Below are 26,119 nucleotides of genomic sequence, written 5' to 3' on the forward strand. Positions count from 1 at the left end.
GACCAAAATGTCGTTATGCGGCACATGACTGTATACCACACTTTATTTATCCATTCATTTGCTGATAGACGTTTAGGTTGATTTCATATCTTGGCTATTGTGAATAGTGCTGCAATAAACATGGGGGTGAAGGTATTTCATCAATATACTGATTTTCTTTCCTTTAGATGAATACTCAGTAGAGGGACAGCTGGATCATATGGTAGTTCTATTTTCAGTTTTTCTTTTTAGAAAGCTGAATACTGTTTTCTATCATGATTGTACTAACTTATATTCCCACCAACAGTATGTAAGAGTTCCCTTTTCTGTGCATCTTTGATAGCATTTGGTATTTTTTGTCTTTTTAGTAATAGCCATCCTAACTGGGATTAGAGGCTACCTCATTGTGATTTTGATTTGCATTTCCCTGATGACTAGTGGTGTTGAGCACATTTTCATATACTTATTGGGCATTTGTATAACTTCTTTTGAGAAATGCCTATTCAGATCCTGTGCCTATTTTAAAACCTGATTATTTGGGTTTTTTGTTTTTTTTTTTTTTTTTTTTTTTTTTTTTTGCTGTGGAGTTTCTTGTATCTCAACTGATTTTTGATGAGGGTTCCATGAAAAGTTAATGGGGAAAATATTAGTCTTCTCAAAAAATGTTGCTGAGACACTAAATATCAACATACAAAGAATTATACTTGGATTCTTTCCTCACAAGATATTAAAAAAAACCTCAAAATTGATCAAAAACTTAAATGTAAGACAAAATGCAAAAATTCTTAGAACAAATCATAGGTGGAAATCTTCTTGACACTGGAGTAGGCAATGGTTTCTTAATGTCATACCAAAAGCAGAATCAACAAAAGAAAAAAACTGATAAATTGGACCGCATTAAAATTCAAAACTGCTGTGTTTCAAAGATTATCCATAAAGGGAAAAGACAACCTATGGAATGGGAGAAAATATATGAAAATCATGTATCCCAGAATACATAAAGAACTAGTACAAAATCTTCACAGCATTTTCCACCCCAGTAAGACTGCAGGAGGCAATGGAATGCCACAGAGGTTTTGGAGCTCAGAGGAATGTAATCTGATTTAGGTTTTAGCAAGTTTACTATGAAACTCTAAGATCATTACTGTCATGTGTTGTCCACCCGCCCCCCCCCAAAAAAGGGGGGAACTAGTACAACTCAACAATACAAAGATAAATAACTCAATTTTAAAATGGCCAAGAATTTGAATATATGTCTCTCCAAAGAAGACATACAAATGGCCAATAAGTACATGAAAAAATGTTTAACATCATTAGAGAAATGCAAATTGAGACCACATGAGATATCAGCTGGGGTTTTTTTTTTTTTATAGGAATTGCGTTAAATCTGTAGATTAATTTGGGGAAGTATTGCCACTTCACAACTCACTAGAACGTCTATAATCAAAAGACAAAAATAACAAGTGATGGGAGAATATGGCGAAATTGAAACCCTCATACATAGCTGATGGAATTATAAACATTTCTTCCCTGCCCCATCAGTGGGGATATTTCCTTAATAGCATATTATATTCCTTATATGTCCTTATATAGGTCCATATATATATTCCTTATATTTCCTTATTATATTTATATTTCCTTATATATATTATATTCCTTATATTTCCTTATATATTTCCTTATGTGTATATATATATTCCTTATATTTCCTTAATACCTTAATGTATTTTATAATCATTTTTGTCATCTCAGTAAACTGAAAACACATAAAGAGAAGGATTATGTCTCTTTCTTTCTCCAATATATATTTAGTATTACCACCATAACTTGATTATGCCTCTGTTAGGGCACTGGTCACTCCGTGCTGTCTGCCATCACTGATTCACCTACCTCTCTGTGTTAATCTGTTTATACTTCTATAAAGGAATATTTGAGGCTGCTTGGACAACTCAGCCATTCCAGTCTGTGGGCTTAAGAGAGTCCAAACCACCTGGGAGTGGAAGTAGTACCACAGCACCGCATAGCTACTCTACAAAAGTGTGACCAGATTGCTTCCTTAAGTGGGTCCCCAATCTGTTTCTCCTCACTGGATGGGACTTCCTAACTGGGGGCCTCCAGCCACTCCCACTGACATTCTCTAGCCCACAGACGTTTGAAAACTTCCTGGGAAAGAGTTCCTAGAGGGAGGGGTCGGCCGCCATCTTTGCTGTTTCAGCAACTTAGAGGTGTTCCAGCAACTTAGCTATTCCAGCCTCTAGGCTTTGGAAAGCCCAACCTGATGCGGGGGCAGAAAGAGTACCGCAGCACAGCATGGCTGCTCCACTAAAGTAGAGCAGATCCCCATGATCCTGTTCCTCCTGGCTGGATGACCCCAACTGGGGTCTCCAATTACCTCCTACATGTACATTTGGGCCGATAACAGGTCTGTACCCCTTGGGACAAAGCTCCCAGAGGTAGAGGCAGGCTGCCGTCTTTACTATTTCACAGCCTTCACTGGTGATACCTCCAGATACTGGAAAATCTGAGGCAACTAGGGACTGGAGCAGATGCCCAGCAAACTGCAGCAGCGCTATGGAAAAGTGGTCAGACTCTTAGAAAAGAAAACAGCAACAACGAAAAAACCCCAAACCCCATCCAAAGGTCAGCAACCTCAAAGATTAAAGGTAGATAAAGCCCACAAAGATGAGAATCAGTAAAAGAATGCTGAAAACTCAAAAAAAGCCAGAGTGCATTCTCTCTTTCAAATGACCACATCACCTTTCCAGCAAGGTTTTGGAAAGGGGCTGAGGCTGATATGGCTGAACAGTAGTAGACCTCAGAACGTGCATAAAAACAAACCATTGAGCTAAAGGAGCACATCCTAAATCAATGCAAGAAAGCTAAAAATCACAATAAAACATTGCAGGAGCTGACAAAATATCCAGGATAGAGGATATAACTGACCGGATAGAACTGAAAAACACCATACAAGAATTTCATAATGTAATCGCAAGTATTAATAGCAGAATACTCCAAGAGGAGGAAAGAATCTCAGAACTTGAAAACTGTCTTTCTGAAAGAGGACAGGTAGACAAGAATAGAGAAAAAAGGATAAAAAAGAATGAACAAAATTTCCGGGAAATATGGGGTTATGTAAAAAGATCAAATGTATGACTGATTGGTGTACCTGAAAGAACTGAGGTGAATCGAACCAATTTGGAAAACATATTTCAGGATATCATCCATGAGAACTTTCACAACCTTGCTAGATAGGCCAACATTCAAATTCAGGAAATGCAGAGAACCCCGGTAAGATATTCCATGAGAAGGCTGGGCCAGGTGGCTCACACCTATAATCCCAGCACTTTGGGAGGCCAATGCAGGTGGATAATGAGGTCAGGAGATCAAGACTATCCTGGCTAATATGGTGAAACCTCATCTCTACTAAAAATACAAAAAAAATTAGCCAGGTGTGGTAGCTGGCACCTGTAGTCCCAGCTACTTGGGAGGCTGAGGCAGGAGAATGGCGTGAACCTGGGAGGTGGAGCTTGCAGTGAGCCAAGATCGTGCCACTGCACTCCAGCCTGGGCAACTTAGCAAGACTCTGTCTCAAAAAAATATATATATATATTCCATGAGAAGATCTTCCCCAAGACACATAATCATCAGGTTCTTCAAGGTGGAAATGGAAGAAAAATGGTTAAGGGCAGTGATATAGTTTGTCTGTGTCCCCATCCAAATCTCATCTTGAATTGTAGTTCTCATAATCCCAACGTGTTGTGAGAGGAACCCTCTGGGAAGTAATTGAATCAAGGGAGTGCTTACCCTCATGCTGTTCTCATGACAGTGAGTGAGTTCTCACAAGATCTGATGGTTTTATAAGGGGCTTCCCTCTTCGCTTGGCTCTCATTCTCTCTCCTGCTGCCTTGTGAAAAAGGAAGTGTTTGCTTCACCTTCCACCATGAGTGTAAGTTTCCTGAGGAAATGTGAGTCAATTAAACCTCCTTCTTTGTAAATTGCCCAATCTCGGGTATGCCTTTTTTTTTTTTTTTTTGAGACAGAGTCTCACTCTGTCACCCAGGCTGGAGTGCAGTGGCATGATCTCAGCTCACTGCAACCTCTGCCACCCGGGTTCAAGCAATTCTCCCACCTCAGCCTCCCAAGTAGCTGGGATTACAGGTGCCTGCCATTGCGTCAGGCTAATTTTTGTAATTTTAGTAGAGATGGGGTTTCATCATCTTGGCCAGGCTGGTCTTGAACTCCTGACCTCATGATCTACCTGCCTTGGCTTCCCAAAGTGCTGGGATTACAGGTGTGAGCCACTGCATCTGGCCTCAGGTATGTCCTTATAGCAGCATGAGAACTGACTAATATAGGCAGCATGAGAGAAAAGTCACTTACAAAGGGAAACCAATGAAACTAATAGTGAATCTCTTAGAAGAAACCCTGCAAGCCAGAAGATACTGGGGGCCAATATTTAGCATTCTTAAAGAAAAGCAATTCCAACCCAGAATTTTGTATCCAGCCAAACTAAGCTTCATAAGTGAAGGAGAAATAAGATCATTTTCAGACAAGCAAATGCTGAGGAAATTTGTTACCACCATACCTGCCTTACAAGAGCTACTGAAGGAAGCACTAAATGTAAAAAGGAAAAAATACTACCAGACATTACAAAAACACACTAACGTACACAGACCAATGACACTATGAAACAACCACATAAGAAGTGTGCAAAATAACCAGCTAGCATCAAGATGACAGGATCAAATTCACATATAACAATATCAACCTTAAATGTAAATGGGATAAATGCCCCAATTAAAAGACATAAGAGTGGCAAGCTGAATAAAGAACCAAGACCCAATTGCATGCTGTCTGCAAGAAACCCATCTCACATGCGATGACACACATAGGGTCAAAATAAAGGGATGGAGAGAAATTTACCAAGCAAATGGGAAACAGAAAAAAGCAGGTGTTGCAATCCTAGTTTCTGACAAAAGAGACTTCAAACCAACAAAGATTAAAAAATGACAAAATTACATAATGGTAAAGGGTTCAATTCAATGAGAAGAGCTAAATACCCTGAATATATAGGCACCCAACAAAGGAGCACCCAGATTCATAAAGCAAGTTCTTAGAGACCTTCAAAGAGACTTAGACTGTTACACAATAATAAATGAGAGACTTTAATACCCCACTGACAATGTTAGATAGATGAGCAAGACAGAAAATTAACAAAGATATTTAGGACTTGAACTCAGCTCTGGATCAAATAAACCTGATAGATATCTACAGTACTCTCCATTCAAACACAATAGAATCATACATTCTTCTCATTGCCACATAGCACTTACTCTAAAATTGATCACATAATCAGAAGTAAAACACTCCTCAGCGAATGCAAAAAAAATTGAAATCATAACAGTCTCTCAAACCACAGCACAATCAAATTAGAACTCAAGACTAAAAAATTCACTCATGGTGGTTCATGCCTGTAATCCCAGCACTTTGGGAGGCTGAGGTAGGCAGATCTCCTGAGGTCAGGAATCGAGAGTTTGAGACCAGCCTGGCCAATATGGCGAAACCCTGTCTCTAGTAAAAATATGAAAATTAGCCAGGCATGGTGATGGGCACCTTTAATCCCGGCCACTTGGGAGGCTAAGGCAGGAAAATCACTTGAACTCAGGAAGTGGAGGTCGCAGTGAGCTGAGATTGCACCACTGCACTCCAGCCTGTGCGACAGAGTGAGACTCCATCTCAAAAACAAACAAACAAACAAACAAAAAGCACTCAAAATAATACAATTACATGGAAATTGAGTAACATGTTCCTGAATGACTTTTGAGTAAATAATTAAATAAAGGCAGAAATCAAAAAGTTTTTTGAAACTAAGAACAAAGATACAATGTATTAGAATCTCTGGGACACAGCTAAGACAGTGTTAAGAGGGAAATTTATAGCACTAAATGCCTACATCAAAAAGCTAGAAAGATCTCAAATTAACAAGCTAACATTACAATGAAAAGAACTAGAGAACCTAAAGCAGACAAATCCCAAAGCTAGCAGAAGACAAGAAATAACCAAAATAAGGGCTGAACTGAAGGAGATAGAGACAAGAAAAGCCATTTAAAAGATCAACAAATCCAGGAGCTGGATTTCAAAAAAATTAAAAAAATAGATAGACTGCTAGCCGGATTAATGAAGAAGAAAAGAGGGAAGATTACAGACACAATCAGAAATAATAAACACAATCAGGAATAATAAGAGGGACATTACCACTGACTACACAGAAATAAAAACAACCATCAGAGAATATTATAAACACCTCTATGTACATGAACTAGAACATCTAGAAGAAATGGATACATTCCTGGACACATACATCCCCTCATGACTGAACCAGGAAAAAATTAAATCCCTGAACAGAACAATAAGAAGTTCTGAAATTGAAACAGTAATAAATAGCTTACCAACCAAAAAAAGCCCAGAACCAGATGGATTCACAGGTGTATTCTACCAGATGTACAAACAAGAGCTGGTATCACTTCTACTAAAACTATTTCAAAAAATTGAAAAGGAGGTACTCCTTCCTAACTCATTCTGTGAGGCCAGCATCATCCTGATACCAAAACCTGACAGAGACACAGCAAAAAAAGAAAACCTCAGGCCAATATTCTAGATGAACATCAGTGAAAAAATCATCAAAAAAATACTTGCAAACTGAATCTAGCAGCACATCAAAAAGCTTATGAAACATGATAAAGTAGGCTTCATTCCCAGTATGCAAGGTTGGTTCAACATACTCAACTCAATAAATGTGATTCATCAAATAAACAGATCTAAAGACAAAAACCACATGATTATCTCAACAGATGCAGAAAAGGCTTTTGATAACATTCAACATCCTTCATGTTAAAAACTCTCAATAAACAAGGTATTGAAGGAACATACCTCAAAATAATAAGAGTCATCTATGACAAACCCACAGCCTACATTATACTGAATGGGCAAAAGCTGGAAGCAGTTTCACCTTGAAAACTGGCATTAAGATGCCCTCTCTCGCCACTTTCATTCAACATAGTATCAAAAGTCCTAGCCAGAGCAATCAGAGAAGAGAAAGAAATAAAGGGCATCCAAATAGGAACAGAGGAAGTCAAACTATCTGTTTGCGGGTGACATGATTCTATGTCTAGAAAACCCCATAGTCTTAGCCCAAAGGCTCCTTCAGCTGATAAACAGGTTCAGCAAAGTTTCAGGAGACAAAATCAATGTACAAAAATCACTAGCATTCCTATATACCAACAACAACCAAACTGAGAGCCAAATCAGAAAGGCCATCCCATTCACAAGTGCCACAAAAATAAAATACCTAAAAATACAGCTAACCAAGGAGGTGAAAGATCTCTACAATGAGAATTACAAAACACTCCTCAAAGAAATTAGAGAAAACACAAACAAATGGAAAAACATGCCATGCTCATGGATAGAAAGAATCAATATCATTAAAATGACTACATTGCCCAAAGTAATTTATAGATTCAATGCTATTCCTATCAAACCACCAATGACATTCTTCACAGAACTAGAACAAATTATTTTAAAACTTATATGGAACTAAAAAAGAGCCTGAATAACCAAGGTAATCGTAAACAAAAAGAACAAAGCTGGAGGAACGGTGTTACCTAACTTCAAACTACACTACAAGGCAACAGTGACCAAAACAACTTGGTATTGGTACAAAAACAGGCACACAGACCAATGGAACAGAATAGGGAGCCCATATCAGAAATAAGGCTGCATATCTACAACTGTGTGATTTTTGACAAAGAAACTATCAATAGAGTAAACAGATAACCTATAGAATGGGAGAAAATATTTGGAAACTATGCATCTGACAAAGATCTAATATTCAGCATCTAAAGGAACTTAAAGAAATTTACCAGAGAAAAACAAACAAACCCATTAAAATGGGGGCTCATGGTTCTGCAGGCTGTACAAGCACAGTGCCAGCATCTGCTCAGCTTCTGGTGAGGCCTCAGGAGGCTTACAGTCATGGCAGAGGGCAAAGCAGGAACCTGTGTATCACATGCAAGAGAGGGGTCAAGAAAGAGGAGGAGGTACCAGTCTCTTTTAAACAACCAGCTCTCAAGTGAATTCATTACTACATGGAGGGCACCAAGCCATTCATGAGGGACCTGCCACCATGATCCAAACACCTCCCAATAGTCCCCACCTCCAACATTGGGGACCACATTTCAACATGAGATTTGGAAGGAGGAGACAAATGTCCAAACCATATCACTTTCTCAACCACTAGACTATATAATCTTCTTAAAACAAGACTATACCTTCTTAACTTTTGTATCCCATTTCCCAGGCTAGTGGCTGGCACAAAGAAAGTATGAAGTTATTTACGAGATCCCAAAGTATAATCTACAAACTTCTGAAGGAGTCCTGATACTCCTTCAGGTGGTGTGCAAGGTCAAAACTATTTTTATAACAATAAAACATTATATGTCATTTTTGCTATATTGACATTTGCACTACAAGTGCAAAATCTGTGACACTTTAGGAAATCAGGCTGGGTACAGTGGCTCATGCCTGTAATCCCGGCACTTTGGGAGGCTGAGGCAGGTGGATCACCTGAGGTCAGGAGTTCGAGACCAGCCTGGCCAACATGGTGAAACCTTGGCTCTACTAAAAATACAAAAATTAGCTGGGCCTGGTGGCAGGTACCTATAATCCCAGCTACTCAGGAGGCGGAGTCAGGAGAATAGCTTGAACCCACAAGACGGAGGTTGTAGTGAGCCAAGATCATGCCACTGCCTTCTACCCTGGGCGACACAGCGTCTGTCTCCAAAACAAATAAACAAACAAAAAACAAGAAGTTATATTAGCTTTCTATTGCTGCTATAATAAATCACCACAAATTTATCAGCATAAAAACACAAAATTATTATCTTATAGTTGTCTAGGTGAGAAGTCTGAAACAGGTTTCACAAAGCTAAGATCAAGTAGTGAGCGGAGCTTCATTCCTCTTTGGAGATTTCGGGGATAAATCATTGTTTCTTTTGCATGTTCTAGCTTTAGAGGCTGCCCTCATTCCTTGACTTGTGGCCCAGTTCCTCCATTTTCTTGCTAGCTATGTGGGTTGAGTCTTTTTCCCACTGCATTATTCAGATTTCTTTTTCTCCTCCCTCTTCCACTTTTGAGAACCCTTGTTATTACATTGAGACAACTTGGATAATCCAAGATAATCTCACTATATTAAGGTAAACTGATTGGCAACCTTAGTTCCATCTGTAACCTTAATTCCCCTTGGCCATGTAACATAACATAGTCTCAGGTTCTACATATTGGGATGTAGGTATCTCATGGGGGCCATTATCCTGCCTACCACAGTACTCATTGTATTTTTTTTCACCATTACACACTCGGAATAATGCCAGGTTTGCTTATGTCTTTGATAGGAAGTAAAAATTACTTTTATTTTTATTTATTTGTTTATTTATTTATTGAGACAGAGTCTCACTCTGTTGCCCAGGTGGGAGTACAGTGTTGCAATATCTGCTCACTGCAACCTCTACCTCCCAAGTTCAAGTGATTCTCATGCCTCAGCCTCCCAAGTAACTGGGACTACAGGTGTGTGCCACCACACCTGGCTAATTTTGTGTGTGTGTATATATATATATATATATATATATATATATATTTTTTTTTTTTTTTAGAGATGGGGTTTCACCATGTTAGCCAGGCTGTTCTTGAATTCTTGACCTCAAGTGATCTACCCATCTCTGCCTCCCAAAGTACTGGGATTACAGGCCTGAGCCACTGCACCTGGCCAAAAATTAGTATTAATATTTTGATTAACCTTTGTATACACTACATATTTTCTCAAAATTAATCAAATTGGGCTATAACTACAATGAAAACATCAGACCGTATTTGTTGCCAATGATAAAATTTGAGCTTTCCAAGCAAAAATTAGAATTTTGGAAAATTTGTATACTGTCAGATGGACAGTTTTCCAATACTACAAGAGTCTCCTGATGAGACTACTGGTGATATTAACTAATGGGAATTTTTAACATTGTATAATGAAATCTATTAAGATTTGGAAAATCAGCATACCTCAATGAATCAATATTTTCCAAAAGGCTGGTATATTATGTAACAGAATCATGTATTTGTAAAAGATTTATTCAAAATACAAAATAGACCAAGGGATTTTTAAAGTAATAGTGTACCAAAAATAAACTGATATGATTTCAGATTCTACATTGCAACTAAATTTTAATAAAATTCTACTTGTTAAATTTTGGTGATCAAAGAAGAATATTCACAATTATCTGAAAAAGCCATTTAAATAACTCCCTTCTTTTCCAACTACATACATGTGTAAGGTTGGATTTTGCTTATTACTTCAACCAAAACAATATATCACCAAAGACTGAATGCAGAAGCAGATCTGAAATTCAGCTCTCTTTTATTAAGCCAGACATTGAAGAGACATTGCAAAATATAAAACAATACCACTCTTCCACTAAAATTTTTGTTTTGAAAAATATAGCTTTTTAAAATCTGTTTATGTTAACATGTAGTGGTTTGTTTAAATATTTTCAAAAATATTTCATTTTAATTTATAATACAAAAAAATAAGTAGATATAATTACATAAATAAAAACTTTCTGAGGTCTTCAGTAATTTTTAAGAGTGTAAAAGAGGTCTTCAGTAATTTTTAAGATTACTGAGACCAAAAGTTTGATAACTGCTGAGTTAGACAAATGAGAAAGCCCTAGAAAGATAATTACCAAGTAAAGTTAATCAAAAGAATAAGTACTGGCAGCACTAAAAGATACCAGAGTACAGAAAGCAACACATAAACTGAGCCTACAGGAGGCTGAGGCAGGAGTGGGAGGCCGAGGCAGGAGAATTGCTTGAACCTGGAAGGCGGAGGTTGCAGTCAGCCAAGATTGTGCCACTGCACTCCAGCCTGGGCAAGAGAGCCAGATTCCATCTCAAAAAAGAAAGAAAAGAAAGCCACATAGAAACAGAGCCTAGAAGGTCCCCATTTACAACCAGCCCCACTCCTAAATTCCTTCCTAGTGAAAGCTCTTAACAGCAGAGGACAGACTGGATCACCTTGGAAGAACTGAACTGCCATGAGCATTTCTGATGGCTAGCATGAATATATGCTAGAGAAGGAAAGAATTATATATCTGAAAAAATTTAAAGGAATACATTGTTATGTGATTATACACAAAACTTGCATTTTTAAAATGAAAAATATTTGATGAGCTAAAGTTTGAAAAGCCAAGGAAGACGGGTAAAGAAATGTCATGACAGCTGGGCGTGGTGGCTCACATCTGTAATACTGGCACTTTGGGAGGCCAAGGTGAGTGGATCACTTGAGGTCAGGAGTTCGAGACCAGCCTGGCCAACATGGTGAAACCCCGTCTCTACTAAAAATAAAAAAATTAGCTGGGCATGGTGGCACATGCCTGTAATCCCAGCTACTCGGGAGGCTGAGACGAGAATTGCTTGAACCTGGGAGGTGGAGGTTGCAGTGAGCTGAGATTGCGCCACTGCATTCCAGCCTTCCAGCCTGGGTGACAGAGCAAGACTGTCTCAAAAAAAAAAAAAAAAAAAAGAAAAGAAAAAAGAAAAGTCATGACATAGGGCTGAGCGCGGTGGCTCATACCTATAATCCTAGCACTTTGGGAGGCTGAGGCAGGCAGATTGCCTGAGCTCAGAGTTCGAGACCAGCCTGGGCAACATGGTGAAACCCTGTCTCTACTAAAATACAAAAAAAATTAGCTGGGCGCAGAGTGTGTGCCTGTAGTCCCAGCTACTCAGGAGGCTGAGACAGGAGAATTGCTTGAACCTGGGAGGTGGAGGTTGCAGTGAGCCAAGATCGTTCCCCTGCACTCCAGCCTGGGCAACAAAGCGAGACTCTATCTGCAAAAAAAAAAAAAAAAAAAAAAAAAAAGATTAAAAAAAAGTAATGACACAATGAAGCACAAAATATTCGTCTATATTACAAAAATTCAGACCTCATCAGTATAACGCTCTTCAAAATGAGTTCCTATCACTGCTCAGTTTAAACTCCTTAAAGTGTTGAATTAGCTGTGCTCCCTGGAAGTAAAATGGACAGTAAACTGGTGGTGTGGCATGACTGCTGGTTGCTAGAAACAACTGCAGCTGTACAACCTCCCTGATACCCCATGGCTAAAGTCAGGGAAGTGTCTTTTGAGTAAATCTTAGCAAACAAATAACAAAAGTGACAGAAAAGCACTATCATATCACCCAACTGGAATAACTGTATGCCCTACTAATAGCACAAACAAGAAGCCTTTTCCAGGAAGCATGATAAAAAGAAAAAGCCCTAAGTTTAGATTCTTAAGACCTAGCCTCTGGTTCAAGTCACATGTTTCCTGAGTTATCCATTATGTTAAATCGCCTCTTTAATCTTCATTTCCTCGTGTGTGATAGTTAATCTAAATCAGTTGTTTTCAAATTCAGCTGTGTTTCCCAATAACAAATACATTTTATATCCCCAATCCTGAAACCACCATGTATCTGAAACAAAAATACAGGCTACGACTCACCAAATTGATGGCTTATAACCTGCCATTTGAAAAGCACTAAAATTATGGATCTCTACGTTTACTTATTAAAAATGACAAAATGGTGGTGGGGGCTGGGGGGAAGGATCCTATGAAACTATATTTTTACCTTTGTGGCTACAGAGGTATCTGGTAAAGATGCAAATAGACATTCAAGTTTTAGGCTAATATTCTAACCATGGATCCCAAAGTGCTGGGATTACAGGCATGAGGCTGGGCATGGTGCCTCATGCCTGTAATCCCAGCACTTTGGGAGGCCAAGGCAGGAGGACTGCTTCAGTACAGGAGTTCAAGACCAGGTTGGGCAACACAGTGAGACCCTGTCTCCACAAAAAAATTAAAAAATTTTTTTACATAGTGGTGCACACCTGTAGCCCCAGCTACTTGGGAGGCTGAGGTGGGAGGATCCCTTGAGCCCAGGAATTCAAGGTTGCAGTGAGCTGTGATGTACCACTGTATTCCAGGCTGGGTGACAGAGTGAGACCCTGTCTCAGAAAAAAACAAACAAACAAAAACATTTACACTATATTTATAGGCTACTTGAATTTAGAAATTTAGACAATAGTGTGTTTAACCACATGATGCCAAAAATCAGTTGTTTAGCTAATGTTTGCATTTCTAAACTGTTATTGGGAACAGATGTTTTGATTCCTAACTGTTCTGGCTAACAAAACTGTATTATAAAATATAAGAAGATAGTGTAAGAACATATGACTCAAATGTTAGTATCAATGTCTGGCAGTAGGGATTGTACTTTTCTTGAGGGCAGGAGGGGGTGGGACAGGGAGTAAAAATCAAGATTTGAAATTCAAATGTATTTGTAAGTTTTAGCAGATGACAACTGTTGATCATTTTTACTAATACCTAACATTGAATACCGTGGCAACATGGGATTCCTCTAATACATGACTTTGGCTTTTGGACTCTGCACTGGCCTAATTGAAGCTTTCTTAGAAGAGTGCAGCACTTTGATATTCTTACTCAACTCTTCTTTCTTCCTTCCTTCTCTTCTTTTTAGGCTGTCAGACGTGCATTGAGGCCTGAAGGCATTTCTTTCCTACTCGCTCTCCTTTATTCTTCACAAGCAGTTTCCCCAATAAACATCTTGTACATCGTACCTCCTCTTGGCATCCGCTTTTGGGGGAATTTGAACAAATAAAGTGCCTTACTACACCAGGCAACATATTAAACTCTATACATGCACTATTTTATTTAATCTTCACAAAAGGCCTGTGAAGACATCATCATTCCCATTTTACAAATAATGAAACAGTGGAAAAGTAACTTTCACACTGTCACACAACTAGTGACAGAGTTGGGATTCAAATCCAAGTCTGTTTGACTTCATAGTTAGAGACACAGACCCTATTTTAAAACAGTGAGTTTATTAAAAACAAAACAAGAGACCTTAATAATTTTTTTCTGATGCTTGTGTACTTACACACAGTATTACATTTAATCCTAGTAAAGTTGATAGTATTACCACTTTACAGATGAAGAAATTGTGGCTCAGAGAATTTAAGTAACTTCTTCAAGGCTATCATTATATGTTCATGAGTTTAAGCTCAACTCCAGGTCCTCTCTGAATTCAATTGTTTACATTATACTGCATTGCCTAATTAGTCAAAATGACATTGTCTCATTTTGAACTTTTATAGTTGTTAAAACTTTTTATATGGGATGTATGTATTTCAAGGGATGCACTGAAGTTTGACCTTGTCCTCTCTATTTTTTTGAGAGAGAATCTTTCACTCTGTCACCCAGGTTGGAGTGCAGTGACGTGATCTCAGGTCACTGCAACATCCACCACCCAGGTTCAAGTGATTCTCTTGCCTTGGACTCCAGGAGTAGCTGGGATTACAGGTGCCCACTACCACACCCAGCTAATTTTTGTATTTTTTTTTGGTAGAGATGGTGTTTTACCGTGTAGGTCAGGCTGGTCTCGGACTCCTTGTCTCAAGAGATCCGCCTGCATTGGCCTCCCAAAGTGCTGGGGTCATAGGCATGAGCCACTGCGCCGGCCAATCTTGTCTTCTGTATTTTAACAAAGTCTGCATTTGGCTTTAGTGTTGGCTTTTAGAAAGTAAATAGTCAAAAAGGCCAGGTGCAGTACCTATCATAAAAGTACTCAATCTAGGGAGGTGAGTAGGGGCTGAATCCAACCCATACTTTGTTGGCCCAGCCATGTGTCCCTCAGGGCTGTTGCCACAGAGAAAAAGATGCCTTTTTCCAATCCTTACAAAAGTAGCATCAGTTACACAGTGTATATCCAAGAGTTATGGATCCTCCAGAAGGGGGTGCCCTTTTCTAATCATACAAGGTGCTATAAGGGCTAGCTGTGAGTCAGGAGGACAACGAGGTGAGAGGGAGGCTAATGCCTCATTATATACCCTTTCATACCTTATGAATTTTGCACCAAGTTTAAATTAAAAATTTGATTAATATGGCAATACATATAAGTATTATATGTGTTCATAACCTGTGGGTCACCATTTCTCCTTCTACAATTTGTAATAAGAAAATAGATACGAATATGTCTAAATATTTTACTATAAAAACCTTTATTGTACTATTACTTAACAGAAAGAAGTCAGTTTGAAAGTTATAATGTATTCATAAAATTGAATAGCATACAGGTCCTAAATATTATTTTATAGAAGCAAATTTATTGACATGGAAAAATTCATGGTATAGCACATTGAAAAAAGCAGGTCACAAGACAATATAGACAGTATTATTTCATTTTTACTTTAAAAGCACATATATGCAGATCTGTAATACAGAGAAAAATCATAAGTTATTTTGAGTGGTGGGATCATGGGCCACTCTTCCTTTCTCTTTCCTTTTTGGCATATTTGTACACTCTAATGTTTCTGTAACAAATGGGCATTTTTCCATAACAAAGAAAACAAATGCCAACTCCATCCTCCACCCCATCCTAGTTATACACACAGATTATTGCTTATTGTTAAAAGCCTAACATTTTTAACTTGCCCACAGTTATCTACAGCTTGTCCTAAACTCAGCTTTTTACCTTAGCTTTATTACCAGCCTTCATCCATCTTACATATCCAAAGTGACCTAGGTACTATTTCTGTTTTCTGACACCTTTGCATCTTCCAGTAGAACACTTGTCCCTCTTGTTCCCCTGCCAAAATCCTTACCATCCTATACGGCACAAACTCAGTATTACCTTTTTTATGAGATCTTTCCTCATCTGCCCTCCTGGAAAAAAAAAAAAAATCTCTTTTCTTTGCATTCCCATGTTCTGTGTTCAATGATGTATGTAAATTGCCCTACATATAATTATTTGTTTATATAACTTTCTCTCTCCTAGTAGACTGTAAGTGAAAATATTCTTCATCTTTGTCTAATTTATAAAGCATTTTTTATATCCACTAATCTTCTATCCTTGCAAGACTGAGCAAGAAAAAGAATCAATATTTAACAGCAATTGTGTATCAGACAACATGTTTGAGGCTTTATAGGCCAACCCACTTAATGCTCACAGCAATCCTATGGATCCATTTTACATAGGAAAACATAAGCTCACAAACGTTCAGTGACTTAGTGTCATAGCTGGTTAAAAAAAAAAAAAAAAAAAAAAAAAAAAAAAGCATGGCTGTGTTTTTTTAACTCTATTCTTCCTATTGCAAAAACATGATTGTGTGTCCACCAATGTGGAAGACGTGAACACATATAAAAGCTTACATGAAACACATCAAAATTGATGAGGGTTTTCTGGCACACCAGAACTGCTATATTCAGATAATACTTAGGAGTCAACTAAAGTCAGAGGATTTTTGAGGTAGGAGGGACCTCACAGATAATATAATCCATCAAACTCCTATATGTTATAGATGAGAAACATGATACCCAGAGCTTTTGCACACATTTAGCAGCTGAGCCAGGATTAAAAATTCAACTGGAGGCTAGCAAAGTGGTTAAGATTATCGCTTTTGGGATCAGAGGCCTTCATTCAAATCATAGCTGTGTTTAATGACTATGTGTAACCTAGGACAATTTACAAAGCTTATCTTTGCCTCAGTTTTAGCATCTGTAAAAGGAGGATAATAATACTTACCCATTGTGCCGTAAAGAGTAATTTAACACTGAATAGCAGAGAATAAACACAGAAAAATATTAGATATTCTCTCATCTCCTGTCTCACAGTCCAGTCGTCTTTGCAGGACAGCACATTGCCTTTTATGAATGAGTGTGGAGTGGACACTGTATTTCAGGGTCAAGGTGAGTAAAAATAAATATTTATTTATGTGGTAAATCCTTTAAAAAATGTACAAATACTTCTCAGTGGATAAATAACATTTTTAAAAGGAATCATTCATTCAATAAATGCTTATTTTTTACTTTTTAGAGACAGGGTCTTACTCTGTTGTGCAGGCTAGAGTGCAGTAGTGTGATCATAGTTCACTGTGACCTATGTTTACTTATTAAAGGAAGTATAGAACACAGTAAAAAGAGCCAAAATTTAGATGATCTGGATTCAAATCCTCTTGCCTTAGCCTCCCAAAGTATTGGGATTACAGTCATGAGTCATGGTTCCTGACTTATTTATTGAGCTTCTATTACATGCCAGGCACAGTGCTAGATGCTGGGTTTGAGATGACGAATAAAACAGACATAATCCCAACCTTCATAAGCACTGAAATTTGATAGCAAAATATCCCTGAGATCTGCCTACGGGATCTGCCCACAAGTCAATGCAATGTCATCAAATACACATTAGTATTTGAGGCTAGCTATACCTATACAGTTGTAAAACAGGATATTCTTTAGAATTAACTTCTATGTCATTTCTAGTATTGGTCATTTCAACTAAATTTTTATAAATTCTCTGAAAATTAGGCTATTTCTGTTTCTCTATATAGAATTGGGTATTGGGATGGGCAGGTTTAATTAAGCATATTCCCGAAACTATGTGATAATCCCCATCTGTTTGAGGGTTACGTGAGTGGAACAGCACAATTTTGCTAATAATTCCTTATAAATCATTACAAAGTTGAATTTTATGAATTTGTGCTCATTTATTCATTCTTTCTCCCTACACACACACACATACACATGCACACACAAATATACATGTACACAAATGTATGTTTGAAAAGCTGTCTAAAGAGATAGTTAGCTGATACTCTGGACTCAGTCACCAATATGCTTGCTGATGGTCTCCAGATCTTCTGCATTTGCCCCAAGTGTTATGCCAATGTACAGTATAGGCATTTGTTTGAATTAGGATAATAAAACTGGCCAAGGATAAAGGCAGTAAAGAAACTGCATTATTTAGGTGTCAAAATTACCTTATGGTGATGAACACATCCCTTAAGTCCCTTTTATCCTCAAGTTTTGCTATCCACTTGATTTCTAAATGTGACATACTATCTATCCATTTTTACCTGGGAGTGAAAATAATGATACTGTTATGTTTACTTATAAAGGTATACAGCACATTAAAAAGAGCCAAAATTTAGAGTCAGGTAGACTGGATTCGAATTTTAATTGTGCCATTTAATTGTATAATTTATGGAAAATCACAACCTCTTTGAGTCTCAGTATAAAATGTTTTGCAAAATAGAAATAATACAATTTTTGTGATTTTCTTTATTAAACATTAAATAAAATAATAAATGCAAAGTGCCTGGCAGACAGTATCTACTTGGGGTAAGTATTAATGATTGGCTACATTCAATAGCAATTAATAGAGAGAAATCACTGCCTCTAAAAACTAGTTGCTGTACAGATATAATACATAATATCCCTGAAGTAATTTATAACACTTTTAACTGGAGAAATAAAGAAAAAATACAAGATTCAACAAAATGTCAAGATTGGGATTAATGGGGCGATTATAAGTTTGTTGAATTATTAACCAACAAGGCCAGAAAATCAATGTGCTGTCCTAAATATGGTTTGTTGCATTACTCTCAAAAGGTAAGAAGACACTGGCCTGGTGTAACAGGGGCCTTGAATTGAACATACTGCATTTTTCTTTATGGGTATGCTCCGATAAAGAAAATGTTTTTATGGGTATGAGGAGCATACCCATAAAAAAAAATGCAATAGTACCTACAACTCTTTCGGGAACTGACTGTTTTGAAAAAATAACAGTCAGCTGCCTTTTACGGGGGTTGGTAGGGAGGTAATTATTTAAATATAAGGTGGCAAGTGAAAACTACTTACCTAAGAAATTGCATTACTTAAGAGAAGTCGCCAAGGTTCACTACATCACATCTTTCAAATCTTAAATGAGCACCTTTCCTCACATTATCCCTTTGTCGGAAGCAATTTCTCTTTACAACTATTCTGGCTACCTCAGACCTCCATCCAAAATTCTCCTGAATCCTTCATTATCGACAAAGCCTGGAGCAGAACGCAAGCATTCCTTTTTGAAAGCACACCTACTTACTGATCACTGCTTTCCAAAAATGCATCTAATGCCCAAGCATGAAATTACAAGCTTGTTCTCTTATGTCTCAGCCAGGAAAACAAAGACCGTTCTTCTCATCCAATTCAAATGGCGGGAGGAACCCTCAATTAATTCTAAATCAGGAAGGAACCTCACCATCTCACTTCCTAAATGTTTGTAAAAGATGTCTTCTTCAGCCAACCTCCTGCCTTCCAGGAATGGCACCCCAGAACTACGGAAACAGTACTCAGGAATCGAGAGTGGCCAAACGCTGCCAATGGGCGATAGGAAACTCGTTGATCATTGGCAGAGAAACTCGGCACAACGCCGAGTCACGGTACACGGTGTCTTCGGCCTCGCCCAGGGACACTTGGTGACCCGAGGTCGAGTTCCAAGTCGGAGACAGATTTTGCGAGTGGATAAGACAGTAAGCCAGGATCCCAGGGCTCAAGCGCCACGGGGTTGGATGGGGACTCCTTCTGGTTCCACCCTCGCCCACTCACTTCTTGGGCTGGCCAAAATGCTGCACAGAGCCCCGGCCAGCCATTAATATCAGGCGCAGGAGAAAACCCAGTAAAATCACTTACCAGTCTTCCACCTCCGGTGCTGATCTAGCAAGAGCCTGACCCGCTGGCCAGACTCAAGCTCTGCACCAGGTATTACCACCCTGGCGACGGCTCCGGAGCGTCACTGACAACCACCCGGAAATGGTACTATTGCTTCCGGGGCTGCCTAGCGCGCGGCGGGAAATTATTTCCCAGAGCCCGGATTAGTGAAGCAGTTGAGTGCTGCAGCGGCAGTCGTCGCCCCTGCCGCCGCCGCCACCGCCACCGAAGGAAGCATCCCAGACACTTCGGCCAGGAAGGTAAAGGGGCTCAGCTAGGAAGACACAGTGTATTCTGTCTCTATGGGGATGTTTCTTCCCCAGGCCGTACCTCCGAAGTTTCTGCCTCCCGGCTGTGAGGCTAGGAAGGAAGCGGCTGGGGTGAGCGGCAGCGGTGTCTGGCTCTCGCGCTTTCTCCAGCTGTAGTTCGTTCCAGCTTTCCCGACTTGGCGCTCGGCGCTGGAGTTGGTAGGCTGCAGCTGCACACCCCGCGACGCTTCGCCCGTGCCGCTGCGGGGACTGCCACCGAGCGCCCCTCTGCAGTACTGGGCTGAGCCGCTTCCCCCGCTCCTGCTTGCGCAGCTCTGCAGCTCGGCCCGCCGCCTGGAAGGCGCTAGGCCCCCCGCGTCTCTCGTTTCCATAGAACCCATGGGGACGCCTCATCTTGATACCAGAGTTTTGGCTGCTTTCCATAACTTAGCGTCTGCGAAGGTGGCTGGGATACCCCAGGCCCACTTTCCTGTGACGAAGAAAATTGTGTCATTATTTCCTCTCTAGTAGAATTTTTTTAAAAAAAAAATTGCTAAAACGGCAGTGATCCTATCTCTGACTGCTATAGGCCTTTAAACACAAACACACACACATACACGTTTTCCTGAAGGGTGGGTCTGTGTTCCTGGGGTTTATATTTCAGCTGCCTGAAGGCTGGAAACAAGACTAAGTGGCTATTTTAAGATTTCTTCCACTTCCAAAGCCTCAGATTAAATATTGACAAAAAAAAATTGGTCCGTCTCGGGTACTTCATATCATTATTTGACTCAGGAGTTAGATGGAGCTTGATTTTGGAGGCGCCAGCCTCTTTTTTGACGAATGACTTTATTAAAAAAAATTTTTGTTGTTGAAATATTGGGAATGAACATTTGAACTGAATTTACAATTTGTGTGTGACAGACAATGCATCTTGTGGACTTTTTGGTTTATGTCATTCCGTTGTGCCTCAATTCTTGGAGCTATCTGTGGATATGCAAGATGTTCTCATTATTGGAAAGTTTGATTACGTATATTGCAGGAGTTCAATACATAAGTTGCTAGTATGAGGTGAATTTATATGAAAGAGTATATTTCTTTTCTTTCCTTTGCTTCCTTCCTTTGCTTTCTTTCTTTCTTTGACAGAGCCTTGCTCTGTTGCCCAGGCTGGAGTGCAGTGGCGCCATATCGGCTCACTGCAACCTCCGGCTCCCAGGTTCAAGCAATTCTCCTATCTCAGTCTCCAGAGTAGCTGGGATTACAGGTGCGCGACACCACGCCCAACTAATGTTTTGTATTTTTAATAGAAACAGGGTTTCACCATGCTGTCCAGGCTGGTCTCGAACTCCTGACCTCAAGTGATCCGCCCGCCTCTGCCTCCCAAAGTGCTGGGATTACAGGCGTGAGCCACCGGGTAACTCTTGAGTATTCTTAATTTAAAGGAACTAGGATGTTCAAATACTTGAATGTTTAAGTCAATTTTATTGTAAAGACAGCTAACCTTCAGTACTGCAAATAAACCCCTATTCTGTTTTCTAAATCCAGATTTTATTATGCATTATTAAGTAAAATTGAATTATATAACCTAATATTTTCTTGCTTCCCTAAAGCATAAACCGTGGATCACGTGAAAGTCATTGAAAAGATGATCAAATGTGGTTACTTTTCATAATCAAAATTCAGAACTCTGAAGATTTCATAATAAGCATCCACAGTTTCCACTGATGTTCAAAAACATTGTGTTTTGGGAAACCAATAGTATAGCTTTTCTTTATTAGTCCTTTCCTTATTATATGTATCTTGATTATATTACCTGAAAGTAGGGTTTTCACCATTTAAAGAAAACTTTTTTAGAAAGTAAAATAAAAAATTCTGTGTTGGCTTTGAATAAACAAAACGAATTCTCTCAAGAATGTAACTAAAATGAAACATCATCTGTTACTCTTGTAGTTGACTCTTTGAATATACTAATAGAAAATATATCTGTATAATGTACTATGTACTGTTTTTCACCTTATAAGGGCATGTTACTGCTTAAAAGTAAAATAACCCTGGAACTTTTAAGTTCACTTAATTCATACTTTCTATCAAAATTACTTTGAAATTTAAAATACACTGTCTGGTTATTTCTGAGGAGGAAGAAAGACTTTCTCTTATGAATTACTCTAATGATTGATACCAAATCACTTTTGAGAGGAAAATAATGAAAACTTTGTTTCTCATTAGACAAAAAGAGCACTCTTTAGATTGTTTCTAGAAATGCTTTGAAATTTTAGGCACTGTTATTTTACTGAAAATAATTTATAATTATGTTTAAATTTTTTTAGTGATATTGGTGTTCTAAATGTCTTCCCACCTTAATGTATCTTTCTTTTGTGTTAGCTGAAAGTAGATTGCTTTATGAAATTATAATGTGGTTAAAAGTATTAGACTAAGTTCTGAAATTTAATTCAGCTTGGTATTGTAGAAAAGGCTTATAATTTTTGCAGAAAGACTTATCTGTGCATCTTGTTTTTACCATTTACTAGCTGTGTACCCTTGAAGTAGTTTCTTAATCACTCAGATTTCCCAGTATCCTCATCTGCACAAGAAAAATAAATAGCACTTATGTTGTAAAGAAGGAAATGAGCTAATATATATGAAGTGTATAAACCACGGTAGGTCCTCAATAAAAATTAAATCCTGCTTGTTCAACCTTAGACGTATGGTCTTCCTCTTAAGTAAACCAAATTTCCTAGGATACCAAAGCACATTTGACTTCTATGGCTAACCGATATCTACTGTCCACCTATTCTTTTTCTGAACCTTTCCTCTCTTGACCAACTTGCTTCCTTAAGGACTCCTTCATCCCGAAATTAACATCTGCCCAGCCTGTGCCTTGTACAGTATTGGATAGGTTGGACATCTCCATATGTTGCCCTAAGCTTTTCATTTTTTTCTCACCATATTCACTTTGGTGCTTGTTCTGTTTCTTCCTTCTAGTGCTAAATTTGTCATCAGAGGGACTAATTACTGCTTCTTTCCCAAATAATGCAATGGAAGTAAGAACAGCCCTCAAGTCTCATCACTGGATACTTCTGTCAAACAATTAATATTTATACACACACACACACACACACACACACGTGCGTGTGCATCTCTCCTACCTTTGAAGGATGGGGCAGGAGATAGACACTGTGTCTTTAAAAAAAAAAAAAAAAAAAGTCCGAAGGCCAGCTGAATGATATTAAACCAAGGGCCTACTTTGGCTCCTAGACCTAAAGGGGCCAGAATTTCTAAACGCCACTTGTAGTTAAACGTCAAACAGTATTTTACACACACAGTATAAGTACTGTGACATGTGTCTGCCTTTTGCAATATTGGTTCAAACAGAGATCCAACACTTGGGCCCTTTTCAGTTTTAACAGTTATTTGTTTACTTTCCCAGTTAAATGTTTTGAATAAGAGAAATCATGAAAATTTTTCAGACTCTTTAATTCAGAGCAAAAATCTTGACTGCATTCAGTGCTTGGTATATGCTTTTCAGATGAGGGGATTTTCAAATAATTTTCCTTAGTTTGCTGTAGAAGTAGGTTTAAAATCAAAAGAATTCACCAAAATAACAAACACTAAGAAACCACTAGTTTTCATCATGACCTTAAAACCATGAAGAGTATTAAGTGGCATGGAAAAATGATCATAATATAACATTACATAAAAATGAAGATACGAAACAATGTAATATCCAAATTTTGTTATATATATTTTTCACACTCAGATAAAACCTAAAAGTCAACATCCCTCCCCAGTGTTAACAATGGTATTACAGGCTGAAGGAATTTTAATCTTTCTATATACTTTGTAGTATTTTTCAAATTTTCTATAATAAGTGCATGTTAAAATTGAAAGACAAGTCTGTAAAGGTTATTTTGGGGGGAAAACTTTAGTTCTTAAATATAAATATATAAATCAAAGTTTTTTATTAAGTCTTAAATATTTATTTTAGCTAATGGTACCATACAATTTATTTCTAAGGTTACTTCTCTTTTATGGGTAGGGCTGGTTATAAAAGAAACCAGCCCTATATAATGTAGAGTAGGGAAAGGTTTATCCTTATTTTCCTTACAAAACCCCATTTATGCATCCCTGCCTCTTATTTTTGTAGCACCTTCCTCTTTTCCCAAGGGTTGTACCCTGCTGTTTCATCTTGCCTCTCAAACCAGACTTTTGTATTCATATCTGTATTCCTGTCTTTCCTTGTCTGAGCTCAATTTTCAACATGTTCTTCAAACATGTTCTAGCTATGTGTTACATTATAAAGAATTCAAAGAACCTAAAAAGCTAGTTTATAATAAATAGTGTTCTTAATTAAGATGAAGAGTTCTATAAGTTTTCTTTGCATTTTGGGCTGGCACCAACTACAAAGGAATTTCAGGCATCAAGAATAGGCCCATGTGGGAGATATTTTGGGAAAGTCCATACCACAGAGACAGTTGCTTGCTATGCATAAAGGCCAACTCTGTTTACAGTCATTGTCTCCTTAGTTGTATTTTATTGTTTAAGGTAAGTAACTAATTTTTGTTAATTATAGATAAGATTTTAATAATTACTACAAAGGACAGTTTCTCATAACCAAGAATGTCATATAATTTTAATTTTTTTGACAGTAAAAACAAAACTTTTAACTGTCAAAAGTCATGCTCTCTTTTTTGCTTTTTTTTTTCCCCTTCCTTTTTTTTCGTGTTAGGATAGTATCTTCTGTATGAATGCCCCAAGGGACACCCCCTATTAATTCTAGAAAGATCTATAATTTTTCTAGAAATAACCACTGGTACAATTATATTATGGTATATTTACTTTCCTTCTTGTGCTGCAAGACTTCTAGAAGTTAGCTCTTGATCCTCCCTACCCCAGATACATCACTTACACTACACTTGACTGTACTTTAAAGGATTTTTAATTGTCTGGGTTATTGATATATATTAAAACAATTATAGTGCTCTTTTTGGCTTCATTGACATATCAGCTTTATTGTATTCTTAATCCTGCAGGGTCAGAAAGAACCATCAAACCATGAATTTTATAAATAAATCAATCAGTATATCTATACATGTTTATATCTATTCCTACATATATAGTTTTCCTGTGTAGCTGCATGAATTAGATCCTGTAATACACGTCATTCACTTGTCATATCATGTGCTGTGAAAAAGCATTGCTAAATGTATTATAAACTCTGTTGTTTCAAGTAGATAATTTTATTGTAGAAAACTGTTATAAAACTGTGCTAGTTATTTTGGGCCATCATTGGGATTCCTGATTCTTTTAAACTTTAGCTAGTAGCTCAGTTTTTCTGATAAATTTGTGACTAGAAGTGTCCTGTATTCTGATTTGTTTTTAAACATATCCATATTTTATGCATAATGTTTGAATCAGGACATTCTATTTTTTCACCATTGTTTCCTACTTCCCTTTCCTCCGCATGTTTAATTTCAGTTTCATATTTAATCATTTTCAAAGGAAATAAATTGCTTTAAAAGGGTTTCCTGATTTCTGCTATTATGCAGTTCTATTTTCATTTTACTATGGGCTCTTGCTTTGACAGAAAATGCTGTTAAGTATAAAAAGTGGGTCATTTCCATCATATTTATTTTATTATAAAGACCATATGGTTTAAGATGAAAACTGCTTTACACACTAACTCCAGTAAATCCAAATAATTTAATAATTTATACATGAAACCAAGATACATTAAAATGTTACCTTATTAATAATCAAATTGTAAAATAGCTATTAACATGATCTGGAAATGGCAACATGGTATATGTTTCCTTTATTTCTGTATAACTTGTTTGATTCTGAGGAAGCAGAATAATAAAATTTAAAGGACAAGCTTTAAATGAAACTTTTGGGTAACAGTATTATAACAATTTTTTTATTATTTTTTGTATATTCCGATTATTTAACATTAGTTTTTATATGTCAATTTTTAGAATAGTCAGGCAAGATTTTAGACTTTTTAAAACCGCTCAAACTTCTTTGGCAATATTCCTGAAATAGCCATTAAATAGCCCTTGAAACTCTAAAATACGTTAAAAATATACAAGTAGTAGGAAACGCATATGTGTTTAAAACTGTTGTATTCCTCGGCTGGGCAGGGTGGCTCACGCCTGTAATCCCAGCGCTTTGGGAGGCCGAGGCAGGTGGATCACAAGGTCAGGAGACTGAGACCATCCTGGATAACAGTGAAACCCCATCTCTACTAAAAATACAAAAAAAAAA

The 26,119-nt window shown here is 37.8% G+C and overlaps 2 protein-coding genes across 21 annotated transcripts in view; one reads left to right on the top strand and one right to left on the bottom strand.

The window, feature by feature from the left end:
• KIAA0825 (KIAA0825 ortholog) overlaps positions 1 to 19,761 on the bottom strand; it is a 477,056-nt gene extending 457,295 nt beyond the window's left edge. For 4 of the 8 annotated variants that reach the window (XM_054489405.2, XM_063664988.1, XM_054489404.2 and 1 more), the window contains exon 1: positions 19,596 to 19,712. The gene's annotated coding sequence lies outside the window, so the exon portion shown is untranslated. Of the gene's footprint in view, positions 1 to 19,595 lie in introns of all 8 variants that reach the window. The other 4 variants (XM_063664987.1, XM_054489406.2, XM_063664986.1 and 1 more) reach the window with 2 other exon arrangements.
• SLF1 (SMC5-SMC6 complex localization factor 1) overlaps positions 19,746 to 26,119 on the top strand; it is a 92,001-nt gene continuing 85,627 nt past the window's right edge. For all 13 annotated transcript variants that reach the window (XM_054489415.2, XM_063664994.1, XM_063664996.1 and 10 more), the window contains exon 1: positions 19,746 to 19,873. The gene's annotated coding sequence lies outside the window, so the exon portion shown is untranslated. The remainder of the gene's footprint in view (positions 19,874 to 26,119) is intronic.

The sequence above is a fragment of the Pongo pygmaeus genome, chromosome 4 (assembly GCF_028885625.2).
Source record: "Pongo pygmaeus isolate AG05252 chromosome 4, NHGRI_mPonPyg2-v2.0_pri, whole genome shotgun sequence".
NCBI classification, from domain to species: Eukaryota; Metazoa; Chordata; class Mammalia; order Primates; family Hominidae; genus Pongo; species Pongo pygmaeus.